General features: G+C 36.5%; 1 protein-coding gene across 2 annotated transcripts in view; it reads right to left on the minus strand.

Annotated features, from left to right (window-relative positions):
* LOC134539147 (inactive dipeptidyl peptidase 10) overlaps window positions 1–9,720 on the minus strand; it is a 266,724-nt gene extending 257,004 nt beyond the window's left edge. Inside the window, exon 1 of one of the 2 annotated variants that reach the window (XM_063380902.1) lies at window positions 9,447–9,720. The gene's annotated coding sequence lies outside the window, so the exon portion shown is untranslated. The remainder of the gene's footprint in view (window positions 1–9,446) is intronic. The other variant, XM_063380903.1, reaches the window with a different exon arrangement.
* Between the last annotated feature and the right edge of the window lie 11,043 nt (window positions 9,721–20,763).

Raw genomic sequence — 20,763 nt, forward strand, 5'->3', positions numbered from 1 at the left:
AAGTGCTGAATCGATCTTCCCCGTCGCAAGAATAATTAGAAGGATTTTATTATCTTTGAAATATTTGTGCAATGGGAGTGCATGACTTGATGTAAGCTTTCGGACATACGCCATTGCTAAGCACATGTATGTCTGTAAAAAAAACTACAAAAAACCCAAAAGACAAAAACACAAATCAAGCAAAAAATTGCTGTTGTCAACAGGATATAAACACCACATAATATTCCACAACAGGAATATGGTCAACAATCAAAGAAAAAAAAAATGGACTAAGAGAACGAAAAAATCTCCACAAATGATGACAGCACAAAAATATTGAACCCAAAAAGATTCAGCACAACAGTTGAAACGAGACAAAAACACGACAAAACGAAAAGATGAAACAAACACAATAGTTTTCCAAAGGATTTTGCATGATAAACCGCGCGCCAAATATCTGCGATCCTGGGTTTCACAATAAAATGGCCTGTTACTGTCGTTTAGGAATGAACGTAGTTGAGTTGACGGGGACAGGGTGTAGCCAAGTTTATCAAGGAATTAACTATACACGAAGTAAATGACAACACGAAACACATAGGTGACAATGTGTTCTGTTTTATCTCTCAGGTTCACATATACTTGACGCGCAGTAAACTGTATTTTTTATTTTATTTTTTGTAATTGGAACATAAATATTCATGTGAAATTACAGATATTTGTACATTTACGCGTATCGCTACAAAAAAGGTGCTTGCAGTAATACTGGGTTCGTATTCTTACCCGGGCATTTATGCTTCGTGTTGCCCCAATACCTCCAATAGTTGAAGTTATTTGTAAACAGTTTCCTGAATAGCTTTCCAGTATTAACTGCGCATTAATAAGCATAATAAAACAAAAAATAAGTTCATTACTTTAATATTCATATTATATTTTGCATTGTTTATAAAATTATGGCTAAATTAAATATCAATTAAAATATATGAATATGCACCAATTTTCGTAAGAAATACTCAGTATTGTTTCGAAAAACTATTTCATATATGCAAAAATAGCCATAGCCATGTGTTGTAAAAGTGACAATATCTCTCTTGTAGTATTACAAACTATTTCTTGACAACTGGTTTCCAAAGAAATATTTTTGTAAAAGTACAAAAACTTTTTATGTGTATAAATACGCTTGATACAGCCATTATTCACGATATCGCGTTTGAATTTAAAGATGCACTGCGCACTGCAAAATAAAAATAATTGTTATAAAAAGTAAGAAAAATGTATTGTATGTTTGTATTTCTAAGTACTAAACATTTCAACCCTTGCGAGAAAAAAACAACTCAGAAATAGGTACATGCTTACTGTAACTGTTTGGTACTTTCCCTTGTCCCTTTTCTATTACCATGTTCTTTTGTTTCAAATGAAATTCTCGGTTTTTGTTCAGAAGCAATATTGCTGGATTTCGATAAATTATAATTAACATTTAAAAAAATATCTCGACACACGGATGGGTTTCCAGCTATGCAGGATCGTTAAAGGAATTTCGAATAAAAGAACACAATTTAAAAAAAATATTAAAAAATGTTTTTATGTGATGGTATGCACTTTAGTCCTATTTGTTTTGCGATGTTTGTAGCGAACTAGTACGCGTTCTCTAAGTGGTTACCCAATGATTTTATGTTTTAGTGATAAAAACAATGTTAAATGTCTTGTACGAGAATAAGCTTGGCTAAAACGAAACGAATATGCTCTTTTTTTTATAAGCATTTTCCTTCTAATACACACTAACCTTTTACAAAGAAATGAAAAAAAAATCATAACAGATGTGAGCGTTTTATTAACTAAAATTTGAACCACAAATCAATCAGGAATAATTATTTCTTGAGGCGAATGGATAGAAACAGTAAGATACAATATTGTCTTTCAACATATTTTTAGTCCATAAGCACTGTTTATCGTTTACAATTCAGGAATTGCGTTCGTTATGGCTGATATCATTAATTGAGGAATTTTCTGAGACTATAAAATAGTTTATACGACATTATTATTACAGATATAGTGTTTATGAAAAAAATCTAATTAAAACTAAACTCGAATGTATTCACATGGGAATTTTTTTCTGCAAAATATATTCTTAAATATGTAACGAATAACATGAAATGGGCATTTAAGAAAGTTTACTTAAAAATACTAAAGAACTTTAAATTCTTTAATTGTACAAAAAAATATGTACTGAAATTATGTATACGCACACACGATTTGGCATAACAATAATAATTTAACATTATCATACGCGATGAAAATTGTTAAGAAGCAAAGAGAAAAAATATCCGAAATTATATTTTAGAAACTTGGCTTCATTGATTTTGTTCCTACGTCCCTGAATCAAAGAGCGGAATTGGATTTTTGCAATACGCTTTTTTTTTTACGGCGGCATGAAATTAAAAAAAAAACGTATGGCAGTCAAAAGAAGAAAATTAAAATTTATTTCCTCTGCCTATCGGCACACGCGATATAAACGTTGCATAGCGAGGTTTTTACTGGTCAGGCGGAAATTAAAACAATACATTCCAGAAATTAATTTAGTACGTACAGTTTTTTAAAAAAAGAATAACTTCCTTTTTACGAAGAGAAGAGTTTGTGTGTGGAACAATGTACAATGTATGACCATTTTTCAAAGATTTTTATTTTAATACCATGTTACAAAACGAACTTTATAACGATGATTTTTCACACTTAGCAATTAAAATAAAACTCACACGATGGAGAGATTAATATGTGAAGAGTCCCTCCAAAGAAATAACAAAGTTTCTGAAAAACAATTCCCTACGACACGTGACCAAACACAAAATTATAATTATTATCATTAAAATAAATTAACTTACTGTAGAGCCTATTACAGTAATTTGTATGTCTTGAAACTTTTTCACGCCGATTTTATACAATTATTTAAGCTGTGCTATTCTGCGCATTTTCATAACATTTATCGTCTGTTCTAACTAATAAAATTGTATTATGTTTTAATTACACAAAAATAAGTGTTATAAATATTTCACTCCACACGAAAAATAGCTGTGATCCAATCATTTGAAATTTCAAACATGCACGATTTATGTATGATTACGCCAATAATTCGTGCTTCAATGAGTTCAGTCAAATTAGAATGAATTTTTTACTATCATTACCCAGTTTATACATATAATAATAGTACGACACCCACAAAATTAATTAAATTGCATTTAAGATAGTTTGTTATTGAAATACTGGAAAAAACAAGACAAAAATTTTGCTTTGAAGAAATTTACGTTATCTTCAAATATCATTATGCAGTTTGTCTCTCAATGAACCAGCAAACTTTACGTACCGTGCACTACGTATGAGGTTACTCAAGTTTTAAAACTGACGATAAAAAAAATACTTTATTGAATTTGTTGAGGTAGCGTTCCAGTTAAGGGCACCTCAGGTGAGATTGTAGGGCAGGCAATGGGGGAAAAAAGAGATTGAAAGGGAAAAAATCTGTGCTTCAGCGTCTGTAGTGTTCTAACTGGGTGACTCTAGTTCCTCAACTGAAGAAGTCTGCTCAGTCTACTGCCGTCGGCCTAATATAACTCTCAGAATGTGTCCAGAATATCGAGATGTCACTACACACCAAACATAAACACACTACAAGTGCCCTCTTTGCGTTGTGTAACTATTCAAATTAACTGTTCACTAAGAAATGAACTGAAAATAAATTGGGGTCGCAAGTTTTGATCCAGGTCCTAGGCAGACTACCCAAGTTAAATAAAACATGAGATTTTACCGATGTAATTATATTACAGAAATTAAGTATTTATTTATGTACATTGACCACTTTTCGGTTTGACGAAAATTTCTAATATCATTTTGAACTACTTTATATATTCTTAATATTCTAACGTTAGAGATATGAGAAACTTTCAAGTGTAGCTTAAGTAATCAAATTAAATAAACTATTTGAAACTTTATTCTTAAGCTAAATTAGGTTTTAAACGTTGTATAGTACTAAACTACTGTTAAGAAATTATTTTTTCGTAGATAATATACGTAAGAACGGAATTTTTCTTAAAATTTGCTTACACGACTCCCCGCCAATGATAAAATGTCTTAGATTTCCTCCTAGCTCACTATCACACACTAATTTTTAACACACGAATAATGAATAATAGAGTAGATCCAACAGCGTTCAAAACTGAAATAAACCTTAGTATTTTAAACAAGTTACTAAAAATAAACTTTAAAAATTATTATACTCTACAAATAATAATTTGTTTTTCCTGATAGTGCGACTAGTTTATAAATATTCGGAGAACTAACAAAATATAGCTTTTAATATATAACGATCGGGATTTGCAAGAAAATTAATTAATTTCGTTTTTAACTAATTTTACATTTCCTTTTGATTACGGCATGTAAACACACAAAAAGGGTTTTCGATTGTACCCGAACCAAAACAATGTTTGACATAAGGTTCTTTTGACAAAATACCTAGGCTTTAACTTAACAGCATATTGTGATTAGTTAGACAAATTACTAAGGGAGAAAAAAAACTGTAACAGAATAATAAATTAAGAGCCATAAGAGACATAAATGTATCAAAATAATTCTGCTCGAAATTTATAGATGACTATGTTACACTTTTAAACTCTGTCCTATAACGTTTTAACAGAATTAAACAATTTTTAAGTAATAAAATGTAGGATTAAAGAGTGCCATTCGATTTTAATACACAAAATTATATGTTAGACAAAAATAAAGTCTTCAAGTAGCATATTTTTTTTTGCCTAATTTATAATTTTTTTAACAATTTGAAACTTTCATAGAGAATGAAAACCATTCAAATAAAAATAAAAACAATACAAGACAACTATATAACACAAGCACTATACAAATTTCATTTAAATCAAATGGTGGTAGTTATGTTTTACTGTCTCGATAGTACTGGTATTATATCAGATACCTATATATTCCATCCTGTTGACATATCCCTTACACATTTACTGTAAAAAAAATTGTACTTTTACAATAAAAATCCTTGGAAAATCAGATACCAACTATATCACTTGTAAACTTGTAAGACAAAGCTTTGAACACAGTATGTATGATGGGTACGAGGAAAGAATACCAAAAGTTATCATACTATTAAATGGGTTTTAATTTGGTCATGACTAGTAGCTCAGGATAGTTACGCTATAAAAAGAAAAGTTTTGTACTTTTACAAGGAAAGTCCTTGGAAACATAGTTGCCAACTATATCTCTTGAAACACTGTAAGGCAGAGCTTTGTATCATTTGTAATTTAACAAAGCTCTGCGTTGAAGTTTCACAAGTGATATCATATGCAATTGAGTTACCGAGGTCTTTCCTTGTAATTATACACAGTATCTTTTTCAAAACCACCGTTTAACAAACCGCTATGGACCGATTTTACACCATGTTTAAAATATTTATTTTTACATTGGGTGTTCAAATAATATAGTTTTTTTAGTAGCACTACTTAAAGATCATGCATTAATTAGATTTTAGTCCAGATACTTGCGAATAATTCAGCAGTTTACGTAGCATCAGTACTTAAATGCCGTTAACAGGAGATTCTACTACTTACCTAGCTTTCCGATTCTGCTGGTTAATTAAATGCACTTCTGACTTAGTTATCGTCAGATATATCATTGATATATTCACTGTTCCTTCCGGCAATCACTAGGTCGTTTTAAATGAACGAATGCCTGGCTGATTTATTATTACAACCGAATACTTCCGGAGAATCTCAGTTACACACACAAAATGGTCGCCGGTTTGGAAGGAATTCATCATTGCAATCGCATTCAAAAATTCAACTTAACGGTACTGACGCCAATGACGTCACAACATAACTGGGTCACAAACATGGTTATATTATTAACAATTTTCAGTACAAACAGTCACAGATTTAAAATAAAAAATTATTGAGTTAATTATTTATTACATAAACAGTTCATCTTAAAATTACGTTTAACGTCAACAAGCTTCCTTATATGGCGAGAACCATAGTCGCGCATATACAAAACAATTGTAGCGACTGGAAATGTATTTGTATTAATTCAAAACTGATAAACAAATCACCGCTTGATAAAATAACAAATATAACAATGAAATTTATTTTCAGACCTCTCTATTTGGCATTGACGTTATAAGCAAAAAAAAAAAAATCATTAGCTACGGACCATACTTCACAGAGCTTCGCTAGCATGTTTTATTTGCGATTTATTTTCCAAGGGAAATTCTATTTGCGATTTAGACAAAAAAAAATATTGTCTAAGTAGGTACTGATGCAACTCAGGAACATTATTCCACTCACCAACTCACATACAACATTGACGATCATAATAAAATAAAGGGAGGTTATGTATTATACATGAAACTCTAATATTAAAATATTGAACCTCGGAACCATTTAGCTACGGAATCAGTGCTCGCAGTTAAATAAGGACTGCGGATTGAACTTTTAAGGAGCATACTGTGTTCGCCTGTGCCGTCGTCTTTGTTTCGTCCCGAACATTTTGTTTAGTTTCGTCGCGGCGTTTTTCAGGTTATCTGATTTTGCATCGTCGTAAAGGCCGGTCCACACGCAGGTAAAACTGTGCAAACAAAAGGTTGCAGTTTTAGCCGTGTCCACACAACACAGTTTGCAGCCAAGTTTTATCCTATCACTTGTAAGAATTCCTTACTTTGGCCAATTCTTTCCGGTATACCGACCTCAAAGAATTAATGTATTTTTTTTGGTGATTTTATCTCTGTTAGCCACTATGTCAACCTCTTTGTATTATTGCACAAGTGCTTCATTCTCTTTGACTTTTTTTTGTCCCTATCGCTATATTCTTTTGATTTGACCCGCCGCAAACACGGAAAGGACTTGTACAGACCAATGAACTCTGTGAGAAATTCACGTGAACACTGTCGCAAATCGGTCATCGTCGAACAGATTACACTGTTCCAGCACAAATACCTAGGGAGAACTGAGCCCCGTGTACGGAGAAGACGGAGGAAGTGTCCACACGCTACGACAAGTCTGTGCAGGTCGACTAAACTGCGCGGACATAAATGCTCTTGGCCACAGTTTTCCTTCTCCGTGTTCCGTCTCCGTGCAGTTCACAAAACTGCGCAGTTTTCCTGTCTACACGCTACGTCTTGTCTACAACGATGTGACCTGCGCAAGTAAATCGTTGCTGAAAACGTTGCGTGTGGACCGGCCTTAAGGGTTTGGCAGTTTCTCTCTGTGTTGGCCAAGGTTTTCTTTTTTTTTTCCCCTGTGACTTTTACAACAGTCTCGTCGTCAAACCCTGTGTTCGTCTGTGCCGTGATAGTGTCCTGACTAATTCCTTCCACGTATATTCCTCTGTACCGTCTATTAATTTGGCATTTTAAATCGGCTGATTTTGGCCTGTTTTTGTTGTGTGTTTATGCCTTCATTTTTCTTGTCCATCACTTCGTTTTCTCTAGGACATACAGTGAAAAAACCAAGCAATGGCGCATGTCCATAAAAAATAAATGTTTTTAATCATTCTTCCCCGTTGCAAGAACAATTCAAAGTAGAGGGATCGACCCGTAGACCTTGCACACACGAGGTTGACGACTTGGGCCGATGTCACAACATGCGTTTCTGCCACCGCGGCTGTTATTCCGCAGCTTTTTTTATTGCTGGGTATTATTTCGATTGCTTTTCTTAAAAGAGTACACGAGGTTTCTCGAGAATGCACTAAGCAAAATTTATCAAAACTGAACGCGTAAACAACAGAGCCGGAAGAAATCACCGAGTATAATCTGGCAACCCGCTTCGGTTCAACCGCATCGTGTGACACCGGCCTTATCAATCACGGCCACAAAGGTACCCGATGAATTTTGACTGCAAACTCCTCCCTGCGTACCTTTTATACGTATAAATTCTCGAATCTGTACTCCAAATTTGATCCTTTTTTTTTTGTAATATGAGAAAGTATAAAGTTACATTCGGCGTTCTATAACAGTGATATCGATAGAAACGTTTTGTGTGTTATGAACTTTAAAAAATATATTTCATTTTTTTTTTTTAAATTTAGCTACGCGGACGGATCTCGTTTACTTTTAAATAAAAAAATTAAATAAAAATAATTTTCAGGTCTTTGCTTTTGAAGCTCTGAAGGCTCACTTGCACAGCCATGACTTTATAAGACAGGAAAATCGGCCTTTAAGAGGCCACTCCAGTGTTTCAGGGGCACTATGCAACCCGCGTTAACCTCATAAGATTCAATGCTATTTTCATTTTGCTTATAACTAATTAACTAATATAGATTTCGAAATGATGCTTGCTTGATATGTAAGACAACGATGCTCCTATCAAAGCCCCTTTCTTCAATAAACGTGCATAAATTATGGTTCAAACCTAGACAATACACTTATGCATATTAGTAAAGATTGGTATAAAACCATAATTTATGCACGTTTTTGAAGAAAGGGGCTTTGATAAGAGCATCGTTGTCTAACATATAAAGCAAGCATCATTTCGAAATCTATATTAGTTAATTAGTTATAAGCAAAATGAAAATAACATTGAATCTTATGAGGTTAACGCGGGTTGCGTAGTGCCCCTGAAACACTGGAGTGGCCTCTTAAGGCTCGTTTGCAAAGTCAGGTAAAAAAAAAAAATATATGTATGAGTAATAACGTCGCATGGTTAATCAAACTGAAGAATATCTCTGCTTTCCTTAAGCCTCATGGTCCACGACTGAGCGAGTCAGTCTCAGCTTTTCTTTTTTTTTTTCCCAGCAAGTCTCGACAGGGTTGTTTACCTGCTGTCAGTCACGTCTTCGCTGGAAGGACAGATATTTCCTCCTGGAGAGTGCTTTCCGCAACCACAAGCACCCATCGCGCGCGGACTTGAGGGGGGGGGGGAGAATAAATGAAAATAATAATAATAAAAATACATAAAGATGTGGCAAAAAAAAAAACCAAACCTCGTTCGGTAAAGATGAGGAAGGTTTTGTTCGTTTTGATATATATATATATATATATATATATATATATATATATACATATATATATATATGTATTTTTTTTCCCCTCTACACGGTATTTCTGCTATCGATTAGGGGACGCAGCCTGCCGCGCAGAGATACCCCGTGGGTGGGGGAAGAGGGGAAAAAAGGAGTGGAGGGGGAAGAGAAGACTAGGTGGGGGGGTGAAGGGGAAGGGAGGCTGGAGAAAGCCCGGGCCACGGTGCGGCATCTTCAGCCTGGACCGGACCGGAGGGAAAAAAAAGCGAGGTCCTCCGGCGTCGAACTCAGCAACTAACTGCCTTTTTTATTTTTTTACCCCCAATTCGTGGTGGCTGGCCGGAAGAGTAATAATGGGTGTGAGTGTGTGTGTGTGGCCTGAGAAAATATCAAAAAAATTTTTGGGGGGGATAAGGGGGAGAGAGAGAGAAAGAAAATAACAACCTACTCACCTCTGGTTCTCCAGCGCTCTGCTGACGACGATATATAAATTTTTTAAGGCTCCAGCTTTCCCCGATACGCACACTCCAGGGCCGCGGCACTCTTTATTTTTTTTATTATTAATTTTTTGCACGCGCACACGCACTTCTCGTGGGGGTGGGGGAGAGGAGGAACACCAGCGACGAATACCTGCCTGCCCACCTCAAACCCTCTCCTACTATCTCACGCGCGCACGCTCTGAGCTCCTGTGGCGTCCTGTCTGCGTGTTCTCTCGTCGGAGTCGTGTAGCCCACTGCGGCGGCCGAGCGAGGGGTGGGAGTAGGGGGAGGACCCCCCTCGCTCCCCTTCTCCTCGTTTGTGGCGCCAGGGTACTGAAGAGGGGGGGGGGGAGGAGGAGGCGTCGATGGCAGCGCTCCCGGCGGCCGGGGATCTGCGCTGCTGCGGTGCTTCCCCTCCCTCCCCTCCCCCCCTCATCCAACCCCTTCTTCTATCCACCGTGGACTCTCTCGCCGAGCCTACAGATGTGCGCGAGATTAGAACGCTTTCCGAACAACATAACAAAATAATAATAATATTAATTCCTACACGTCATAGTTTACAACTAATAACAACCAAACAAAAAAAAAACACATCAGGGAAGAATACAGATGTGCACGATGACATACAAGCGGATTCGAAAAAAAAAAAAAAAAAACGAAAAAAATTATAAAAACTCCTACCCCCAGAGACATTTTTGCAGTCGCCATCATCAGGGAGCAGTTTACCTACTGCAGGTGACTGTAGGAAACTGCATCCTGATGATGGCGACTGCAAACGTCGACCGAAACGTCGGTGGATTGTTTCGCCAAGGACGCGGCTACAACCCATAAAGCCAAGCTACTTCAGACAATGGCCGTGAAAGCCTGCGAACATTGTTAACCCTCCAGATATAGTTTTTTTTAACAAATACACACACACACATATTAACGCTCGTCACTGACTCAGTGACCGACACTGTGACGCTGTGAGACAGCGCCTGCCTGCAGAATGCCAGCGTGAGGCGGGAAGTCGCCCACCAGGAGGCTGAGGCAAGCACTCTGCATGTAGCAGCACTTGCTGTTCTACACACAGCAACACTTTCATAAAATTTTATTACGTGTGTTAAGAAAAGCATTTGAATTTTTCACCAAAAGATATTGCTCGAAGTTAAAGAAAAGATTTTTTTTGTTGAATTTGTGAGTTTTTAATCATTCTTTTACTTTTGGACTTTGATTAATTTACTTCGCAAAGTAAGTAAACATTCAATTCACCTCTGAAAACCTTTTTCTTACGTGAATATGTCTTTATTTATTCATTAAAGATTATTGAATGAGACAATTCATACGCAATGTAACTAATATATGATGATGTTCATTAAAAACAATATTTGTCAAATCTATTTTTTTTATAATTCCATATAAATATCAGAAATATTTTTTTATCTGCACAATACTAAAATAAATTTAATTTTTAATAAATATTGCGTGTATATTAAGGTAATGTGTTTGTTATATTCATAATTTTTTTTTTCAATGGCCGCCTTAGGCACCTTACAAGAAACTACAGAGTTTGGAAGAAGTAAAGTGGAGATTTTTAGAGGTTTTATTTAACTACTTACTAATAAAAAAAACTATAAAAAATTTCATAAGGTTAATAGTTGAGTATCACACGAAAATGGGATACGTAAAAAGAGCTGACAGTAAAAAATAGGAAAGAAAGAGAATTTTTTGTAATGTTATACTAATAGTTTTTTTGTGAATTATATGATTTTTTGAACCAGCGAAAAATAAACCATTGCTTTACATTTATTCAGAGTGTGTAATGGCAGGAAATTACGTTTAAAAATTTTATATTAAAAGTAAATTAAGTTACAACAGTAAGGTTATACAAACGAATTGACATGCAAACATAATTTTTGTCATATTTTAATCAACAGACACATGTTTGTTACACAAATATGTATCTTAGCCCTAACAATTTACTTTCACGATCATGTGAGACTTTCTCTTACAGCTTTTTAATTTTTGACAAAACTGAACTTAAGGGTGATGATGGTGTAGCGCCGACCAGAAATAAAAAGGATTCTTAATTTTTTGAATGAAAAAAAAAAAAGTTTACGTAGTTCTTAATCACGAATCAAAATAATTTACAGTTGATTTTTCCTTTTTGTCCTTTTATTAAAGCAAAATTTCCTAACTAAAAGTTGATTAAAAACTTAAATTTTTACAAAATGCTTCTAAACAAAATTCTAATTAGATATTTATATTAAGGGATCCATATAAACTACATCTCGATGGACACAATCTTTGCAACATTTGCAAACTCTCACAAAGAATGCCGATGCATCCTTAACATATACGCCGATATCTAAATATTTCTAACACCGATAAGCTTCAGTACAGTTTCAACTGCGCATGCAGTTTGAATCTAGATTTGCGCTGATATAATTTTTTTTACGACATTGGAATTGATTAATAAAGTGTAAGCATGAGTAGTTGTACATAGTATGCATGATGGTGGTAAGAAGAAAGGAAGTTGGTGTGTACAATATTTGCCACGTTAACACTTGAAATCAAAATAAGAACGAAATGCAATTGATAAAGTCAACTTTATGTAAGAATATGTTAAATGTGTTATGGTTATAAGGTATTTTTTTCGTGATAGATGAAACCTTTTTAAAATTACATTTTATTTATTAATGCAGTTTAGTTTATAATATGATGAACTGTAGTTGGAATGTTTTATTTAGTAAGGCATGGAAATGTAATTTTTTTTTAATTTTTTTGTTAGTGTAAAGTGTTCTACGGGGAGAAATAAGACCATGATTTAGGGCCAGCATTGAAAAACTGGTATTTTGATAATAATTCATTACTAATACAGTTTTAAGTTTAGGTAGGGTCCAGCCTACCTGGGCGCACATGCAATGTGCAGAGCTTCAGAAAAATAAACACGTGACTTGAAAAACTGCTCAAGATATCCGTGTGGGGTCTGTTTACGAAAAGCATTTAAGAATTCGCGAAGAGCAGATGAGTAGTTCTCTTTCTGTATTTAGTTTTTTAGCTGAATTTTCTGGAGAGTAATGATGGTTAAACGCGTGTTTTCAGAATAATTTTTACACAAGAAACATCCGCTACAGATTCCTGAAAGCACTCAAGGGAATTGCGTTACACCTTCATCTTCAATTATCTGCCGCATAACGCTATGGTTACCACGCGAGAGAAGAAGACTGCGCACCAGCTCATAGCCTCGCGCTTACAGGCGATGCCGCGCTAGTAGAACCAGCCAGCGTCGCACTTATATCATCCCGCCTCACCAACTCGGATACACATCTGACCAGGCACGCCCCCTAATGTGAACTATTCTCATAATTTATCCTTTAAAAAAAATCTTATCACTATAATTACTGACGTGACAACGTCTAATAAATCGATGAACGCCGGCTGCACGCACGAAAAAGTGTCCCGTTACTCATTGTCCCGTTACGCTAATTGTACGCTTGCGCCGCATCTATCTCTCTTCCACTCGATCGGCCTATGCGTCCTGGTGATTCATATAATTGATGATAGATATTTCATTACAGTTTATTTAATTATATGAAAACTTGTTCATAATTATATTTAAACTTTATAACTAAACGCCAGTTTTTAAAATTAATTACAAGTCATCTACACGTTAACTGTTTCGTCGACTGTTTAGAAAGTAAAGTGAAAAGTTAATGTGGTTTTCAACAAATTCGGCAATAAAGGTTAATTATTCTTGCATTTTAAAAATCTGATTACTAGTATAATTTAAAGCATTTTTTCTTTTATTATTAAACAAGTAGAATCTCTCGGCGAGTGCAGTAATAATAGGTTATGTTACATTTGACTAAAAAATTATGGTGATTCATATAATTGATGAAATATATTTGATTAAAGTTTATTTATATGAAAACTTGTTCATAATTATAGCCTATTTAAACTTTATAGCTAAACGCCAGTTTTTAAAATTATCTACAAGTCATCTGATTCAATTTTATTCATAAAAGTATGCAAACATTTCATCAATGTTTTATTTGACGTTTCACGTTAAACTATCATCCGTTTACCAACTTTACAGACAACTAATTTTTTTTTTATATCTAATCTTTGCTTTCATTCGTATATAAAAAAAAATATTTTGCTGTGGTCAAGTGTAAGACAAGGCCTTAAATTCGCCGCGTGTAAATGGAAAGGTGTCCGGTTGCACACTCTGCGACGGACGCGAGCACAGCCACGGTTATAAACGGCGTCTCTTCGCCAGCGACCGGCGGAATCCAATGCCGAGCACGCGAGCCGCGAGGTCGCGCCTGCAGCTCGAATGCAAATCAGATGGCACAAACCTTCGTCAGGTCGTCCCGCGAACCAAGTGTTCCGCACGCCCTCGACCCTTATCGACGTAGGAGCAGGCTTCGGCCTCCGTGGGCGCACTGGGTCACGCCATAACGACGCGCCGGGCCTTAAACCACCCTGCCTCCCCATCCTACCTTCCCCTACCACAGAAACCCTCACCTCCACACGCTAATTCGATACGACCTTTGAATATATATACTGTATAGAAGTCGCCAGCCCAGGTTAAAATTTCTAATACGGTTTTGAGGTAGTTGGTTAATTCACCGCCGCAATCGCCACCATCTCTAGGGCATCCACTTGTGGTGGTCCCTAGCGGACAAGTGTCGAACTCTTCAAACACCCCTTCCCCCTCCCCGCTGAACGACCTTGAGCTGCAGTGAATGATGGATTGAGGGGGTGCGGGGGAATGACAGCGGGCGACAGTGCTGCGCTCTAACGTGTAAATAACAACCTAAGACGATACAGGGCGTTACGGCAGCGCACTGCAGCGGTGAAGTTCCCAAGCTGCTCCTGAAAAACGTAGAGTAAATCCTATCCACTCGCGACTTCTATACAGTATATATATTCAAAGATACGACGCAACCTTGATACAGTTCGTCGGAGATTAAGGCTCAATCTCACACGGAATGTTGATTTTTGAAGTGAAAACTTCTATAGGAAGGTTTGGATAGGGAGTAAATTCATGTAAGTCGTCATCGACATGGTCACGTGACGTCAGCTGTGAATGTGTGGGTGTATATATATATACACACACACATTCAGTAGTGTGCGCGCAGCCAGTACACATAATACATGTCGACAAGTAATGCACACGACATATACCAATACATATTAATACGCGTCTTCAGTCCATGTACATCAGTGCTGTGAATATGTGAATCGAATGTGTGTATGCAGTAAAATGTGAGTATAAAATATATGTTAATATTCTCATATAGATATATAGTTTGAATAACGAAGAAAAACGGAGTCATTTTAGCAATATAACCTAAAGATTTAGAACATCTTTATTTATTTTTTTAATACCTACAATTACTATGCAATGCGTATTTTATAGTAATGTAGGAGTTATTTTACTAACGTGATAAAACAAATATGTTGTGTGATAATATTTTTTTCGTAAAAATTGCTAAAAAGTCTCTGATTTTTATCAAAAATTAATTTGGATATCCAAAAATAACAACTATTTGTTTATAGTTTTAATTTTTCACTTCTATCGGCAGTCCTCATGACTGCTTTGAATTTTTTTCTTCTTTTATCTGACGGGTATTTCTAAAATTTTAACTCGTTATCTCCCTTGCATTTGTTGTGCTGCCACAAATATTTGCAACACATATTCACTCAGTGTAATATCATTGGTTTAAAACTTCGCGCAAGTGAGGACAATTACAAAGACATACGCTTTTTTTAAATCTATGATCAGGGACGTAACTAGAACTAATTAGTTTCCGCCCGGGGTGATAAGTTATCTTGGCGCCCCCTTTTTGCCCTTTTTTTTCCAAACTAACCAACCAATCAGACCAAAATATTTCCCAACAAAAAATTAAATATCGCCATCACATATTAATACCACAATTCCATACATTAATGATTACAATTATGTGGTAAATAAATAGATATATTTGCCGACCGGTTTGAATTTTTTTTGTTCGCCTCAATACTGGGGTGGTTTCGAAAACAAAAAGTAGGAAAAACCCAAAGAAACAGCCAAAATAATGAAAAAATCGAAATTGGTAATTTTGTATGGGAATTGTCACTTCCGATCACATCCAATAGATAGTGTACGTGGCGGACCTTTCGTTTGATAGCTGCTCCATGCATAACTGTTTTTCCTCTATGTGTTTTTCACTCCGTGCTGTTGTGTGAAATCTATTACATTTAAAATAGTTTTTTTTTTACGTTAAAGAAAGGTAGTGGATTTTGAGAAATGATTTGGTTAAAGCGAATTTAATTACATTTTGCGAACATTCATTTTGATCAACCATTCTATTAAGGTAAATTGACTTTGCAGGTTTAGACATAACCACAAATTCATTAAATGTGTTTCAGCGAGACTCGATAAATAAGAGCTGCGCCATGCATGACTGTTATTAATTCCGTGCGGTTTTGTGAAATCTTTTACATTTAAAATCTTTTTTTTGTAAAAAAAAAAATTATTTTAATAATATATTTGGTTAAAGCGAATTTAATTAATTAAATTCTGCAAACATTCATTTTGATGAGCCATTCATTTAAGGTAGATTGACTTTGCAGTCTTAGACATAACCACAAATTAATTCAAATGTGTTCTAGCAAAACTCGAGGATTAAGTTTGAGGTTAATAATAAGTTACATTTAATAACCAAACAAAACCCAAACCGTACACTATGCGGCTAAAATTCTCGATCTCAATGAATTAGAGTTGGAAGGTTAATAAGGTTTGATAATCGCTTATGAAGAGTTCCAGTCAAATTGATTTTAGGTGGTACGGAGTTCACTGGGTCATCTTGTAATATATAAAAATGAATAATTCCTACCAACAAAAGGAAATCATTTTTAAGCAAACACCGGGCAAAGTGTATCTATTCCCCCTTCCCCGTGCAATGTAATTCTGTGTACGCCCCTGTCTGAAAGGTAGGGGAAACGATGAAACCACCTCCTTGAACAATGGGATAGGTGAAATAATTTTTTTTTAGCTTACCACAGGAGCCGAATCTGCTTACTTAATAAACACACTCCTGCTTAAGGTATCTTCAGATTAAGTAACAGCTGATCTTCCAGGCCGGTGCTAAGCCATCTTAGATTGATAGCTGCCTAGCTAAACTATTTCAGTATCCGGATTTTGCCGGAGCGTCACTTAACTTTCACATGGACGCCGGCCTGGGAAATAACTTTTTTCTTAAAATTTTCCCTTGCTTTCAAAATTGAAACTTAACAATATTGACGCCTGTGACGTCATAACATTAAAACAATACAAAACATGAATGTTATTGGCAATTTTACGTTCAAAAAAATAAAAAAAATTAATAACGTAATTATTGACATGGATATTTCTAATATAAATAGTTTTTCTAAAATTACGTGAAATGTCAAATTACTTCTTTGTATGGTAACGACCATACTTTCACGTTGCGCAGTTGTAGCGCTGTCAAATATCTTCATATCATTAAAAAAAAAAAAAAAAACTAAAAACATAAGAATTTAGTTACGTCTTAATAAAAGCATAACTTTACAACGAAGGGGATTTTTTTTTTCGAACGTCTCTGTGAGGTACGTAGGTGCGCACGACGTCCTTCCTGGGAAGCCATCATTTCACAGACGAGAGAGCCACACCCGAAGTTCCCCGAAGTTCATGCTTGCTTTTTTTCCCCGTTCTATCTCATTGTATAAACCGGTGTGGCATTAAATTTTGCGGTCGATTAGGACAGGTTAGCTACATTATAAATACTTTAAAACATTGTGGATGGTTGGTTATATTAGGTAAGTATAGCTACATTAAAAAGACTGTAAAATCATTTTATGGTTGCTTAGCAAATAACATTTTAATATGTAGCTATTCAGGGCTAGGAAACCGTTTACATGATTTCACAGTATCTTTAATGTAGCTATCCTAACCAAATCAAACCGTCCACAATGTTTTAAAGTATTTATAATGTAGCTAACCTAACCTGATTGACCATTAGTTATCATGAGTTGTCCAAAATGAACATTCACGGACACACGGCAAACGAAAAATATGGCGGTGTACAAATAAATACCTACCGTTGCCTTGTTTATGGTCTTTCCTTTTATCAACACCGCCATATTTATTTACAATGAACCAAAAAAAAAACCTCGAAGATGCACGATCGGGCGTTTTGGCTCTCTCGTCTGTGAAAATATGGCTTCCTTTTACCGGCCACGTCGCAGTCCAGTCACGCCATTTTGCGTCCCCCGGCAAACGAGACAGCTGCAGCACGTAGCCGGATGTTGTCACTTAAACCAGATACGAATCTAGGGCTTGACAGTCGTGTGTGTGTGTGTGTGTGTGTGTGTGTGTGTGCTGAGGGCGGATTCTTGGATCTAGCAACCATCTCCCCTCCCTCCACAATTTATAACAAGCGTGGAGCGCGGAACAAAGAAGAACATGCAGAACCGCGTCTCACGAACTGGAAAAATTGTCGACCACAAGTTTTTCGTCATACACAGGCGAGAGAAGATTTTTTTTCTTTTCCTTTCGGTTTTGTATTTAACGCCTGCGCTTCACCACACAAAACATCGAGACTAACTTGAAGTTCAAACTTGAAATAATACCGTCCCAAAATTTATAATCGAAGAATAATTAGATTTTTATGAGAAAATTAAAACGTTTTCCTAGAAAAAAAATCGTGAATTGTTCTGTTATAAATTATAGTCCAAGTAATGTGTGTGTGTGTGTGTGTGTGTGTGTAGGTGTGTGTGTGTGTGTGTGTGGCCATTCGGGTGCAGGATTCAGGATGAGGATTGAAGATGGGAACAATTACCGACCGCCATGCTAAACTACTGTGAACGTCACGGCCGTATACTGCGATGAACTTAAACCTTGTAAATGTGAATATTTTTTTCTCATCTCTTTCTTCTGCAATATTTACCAGGCAGCTCACCCCCACTACTGTTATCAAGGCCTATATTATTATTATTATTCCCACCACAGTGACGTCACGTCAGCCATCCTAGATGTCGCCGTGCGCCCCGGACACTGTCCCGACCGTCGTCGCCGGATGGGAAATTTCGCTGGAACTGCCGACCGCGACGGTCGGCAGTTCCAGCGAACCGCCGCGTTCGGCAGTTACTGCTGGGGCATTTCGCTCAAACTGCCCACCGCTACTGCCAGTGTGTTAAGCTCTGAAATAGTTTGATTTTGTTCTAAGTTTAGTTGGTGACGAATTGTTAAGAAGACCTACTAATGCAATGCAAGAGCCGATTAGTGCAAAGGAAAAATGAGCAATTACATTGAGGTACGTACATTTATTAGGTAGAGCATGTGATTTGGTTGAAAATATATGCCAGTGACACAAAATGTTTTAATTTGAATCTAAAAACTGACAAGGAAACATAATAACTTACATCCATACAAACGTTTTGCCACTTTAACAATGCATGCGCATATGAAACATTATAATCGACACATTATCGAAAGCTATCTTGAAGGACGTTAGCAAATACAGTAGTTGTATTATCGTTGCATGTGTTAGCATTCTGAGGAAGATGTGCGGTCACATATGTAGCAGATGAGCTTGGAGCTGAGGTAAGGTAGGGAAGAGTGGACATTGTCGCAGATGGCACTTCACTTGTCTCGTAACTAGCCTGCGCTTCGAGTCGTGTAACAGTACTTAAAATGTCAATTTTTGCCTGGGAAATGAGATGTCTTGGTAGTTTTTTCACTGACAAAGCAATATTTTTCATGAAGCAATCAAAGTCATCATCTTTTTTTTGAGTAGCTATGTGTTCAAGTAATGCTAAACGCCTCTTGCTCATTTCATCAATGCCCTGCATGCGAGATCTTTTAGATGACGCCGATCTACCTATGTGTGTGGACTGGAGACTGGATTTATCACTTGCAGGAGTAAGTGTATTCTGGCAGCTAGATTCATGTGTAGCGTCTTTGAATACGTCCGAGGTTGCTCCAAACGAAGAACTGTCACCGTCGTTATCTGATGTGTCACCGACATTGGTACATTCCTTAGGCGAAATGTTGCAAAAGGTCTCTCTCTCCCGGCGTACACTGCTTAGAAATGCCAGTCTGCCAAATAGTGCCCACTTGTTAACCGAGGCCGTTGCTGCAGAGCCTGTTGATGATTTGTTCTTCCTTAATATTTTGAAGAAGTTGTCTCGTATACCCTTCCACCATTTTTTACACATTTCAGCTGAAACAAAAACCCTTTTATAAACACACAATAATCATTTTCGGGTACACAAAATTAACACACACCACACTGAAACCAGTATAGAAAACTCAAACATTTTTATTACAATTGTCACGTGTACAAAATTACTTACATTTTTCAGGTTAGACTATTGGGCTCCAGTATGTCTATTTTAACGTACAAAATATAGATTAAGCAAACGAAAACATTCAATAATATATAATGAATTTCAACTGCAATATTTTAAGTCCTTTAGTGTTCTCTGTAGATAAGATTTCTTTACATTAAAATTAAATAGATAACATTTATGATAGTTAATAAAATAAAGGCCACTTCACTGTAAATGTTTACTAAACATAATAATTGTTTGTTTACATAATAAACTTTAGTTCATTAGTATGCTGCTTCAACAAACATTGTGATTTTACTTTTTTGTCTTGTGACAGATACTTGGCCACAGGAGAAAGTTTTACGTCCCTTTCGGCATGCTGAATCGACAAGACAACACTTTATAATCACGAATAGGCACGCGCAAAGCCTCCTCGCCGCGGCGGTTGACCGGACAGACTGCTCCTCGAGCAGTCGAGTCTCGGCAGTTGACGGCCAGCCGACGTGACGTCACAGCCGCGAGCGGCGCAACCGTTCCTGCGAAATGACTCTCACCAGACAACAGGGGAAGAAGTCGCAACTGCCGACCGCTGCTGCCAACCGCCGCGGTCGGCAGTTCCAGCGAAAGGTTCTCACACACCGGAGCGGTGACGAGGCGGTGGCGGTAGCGATCAACGTGGCATACACTGCGGCGGGCGCGGTAGCGGTGTGGCGGTAGCGATATTTGCACACGAGTCTCTGTATTGCGCATAAATGGACCGGCCGGACCTAGTAGAGGAAACATTACTTCTTGCAGCTGTAATCGAAGATGAGCAGCAACCATCTACCATCTATCCCTAGCGTTTTGCCGATTTCATTCCAAACCACCATCCTTTCTTTTTCTGACATTCTTGTACACTCGGGATCCGACATATCATATAACGCAATGTTTGCCTTCACTGCTTCGATAACTTGTCATTGTGTGATAT

This window comes from Bacillus rossius, chromosome 14 (genome assembly GCF_032445375.1).
Source record: "Bacillus rossius redtenbacheri isolate Brsri chromosome 14, Brsri_v3, whole genome shotgun sequence".
NCBI classification, from domain to species: Eukaryota; Metazoa; Arthropoda; class Insecta; order Phasmatodea; family Bacillidae; genus Bacillus; species Bacillus rossius.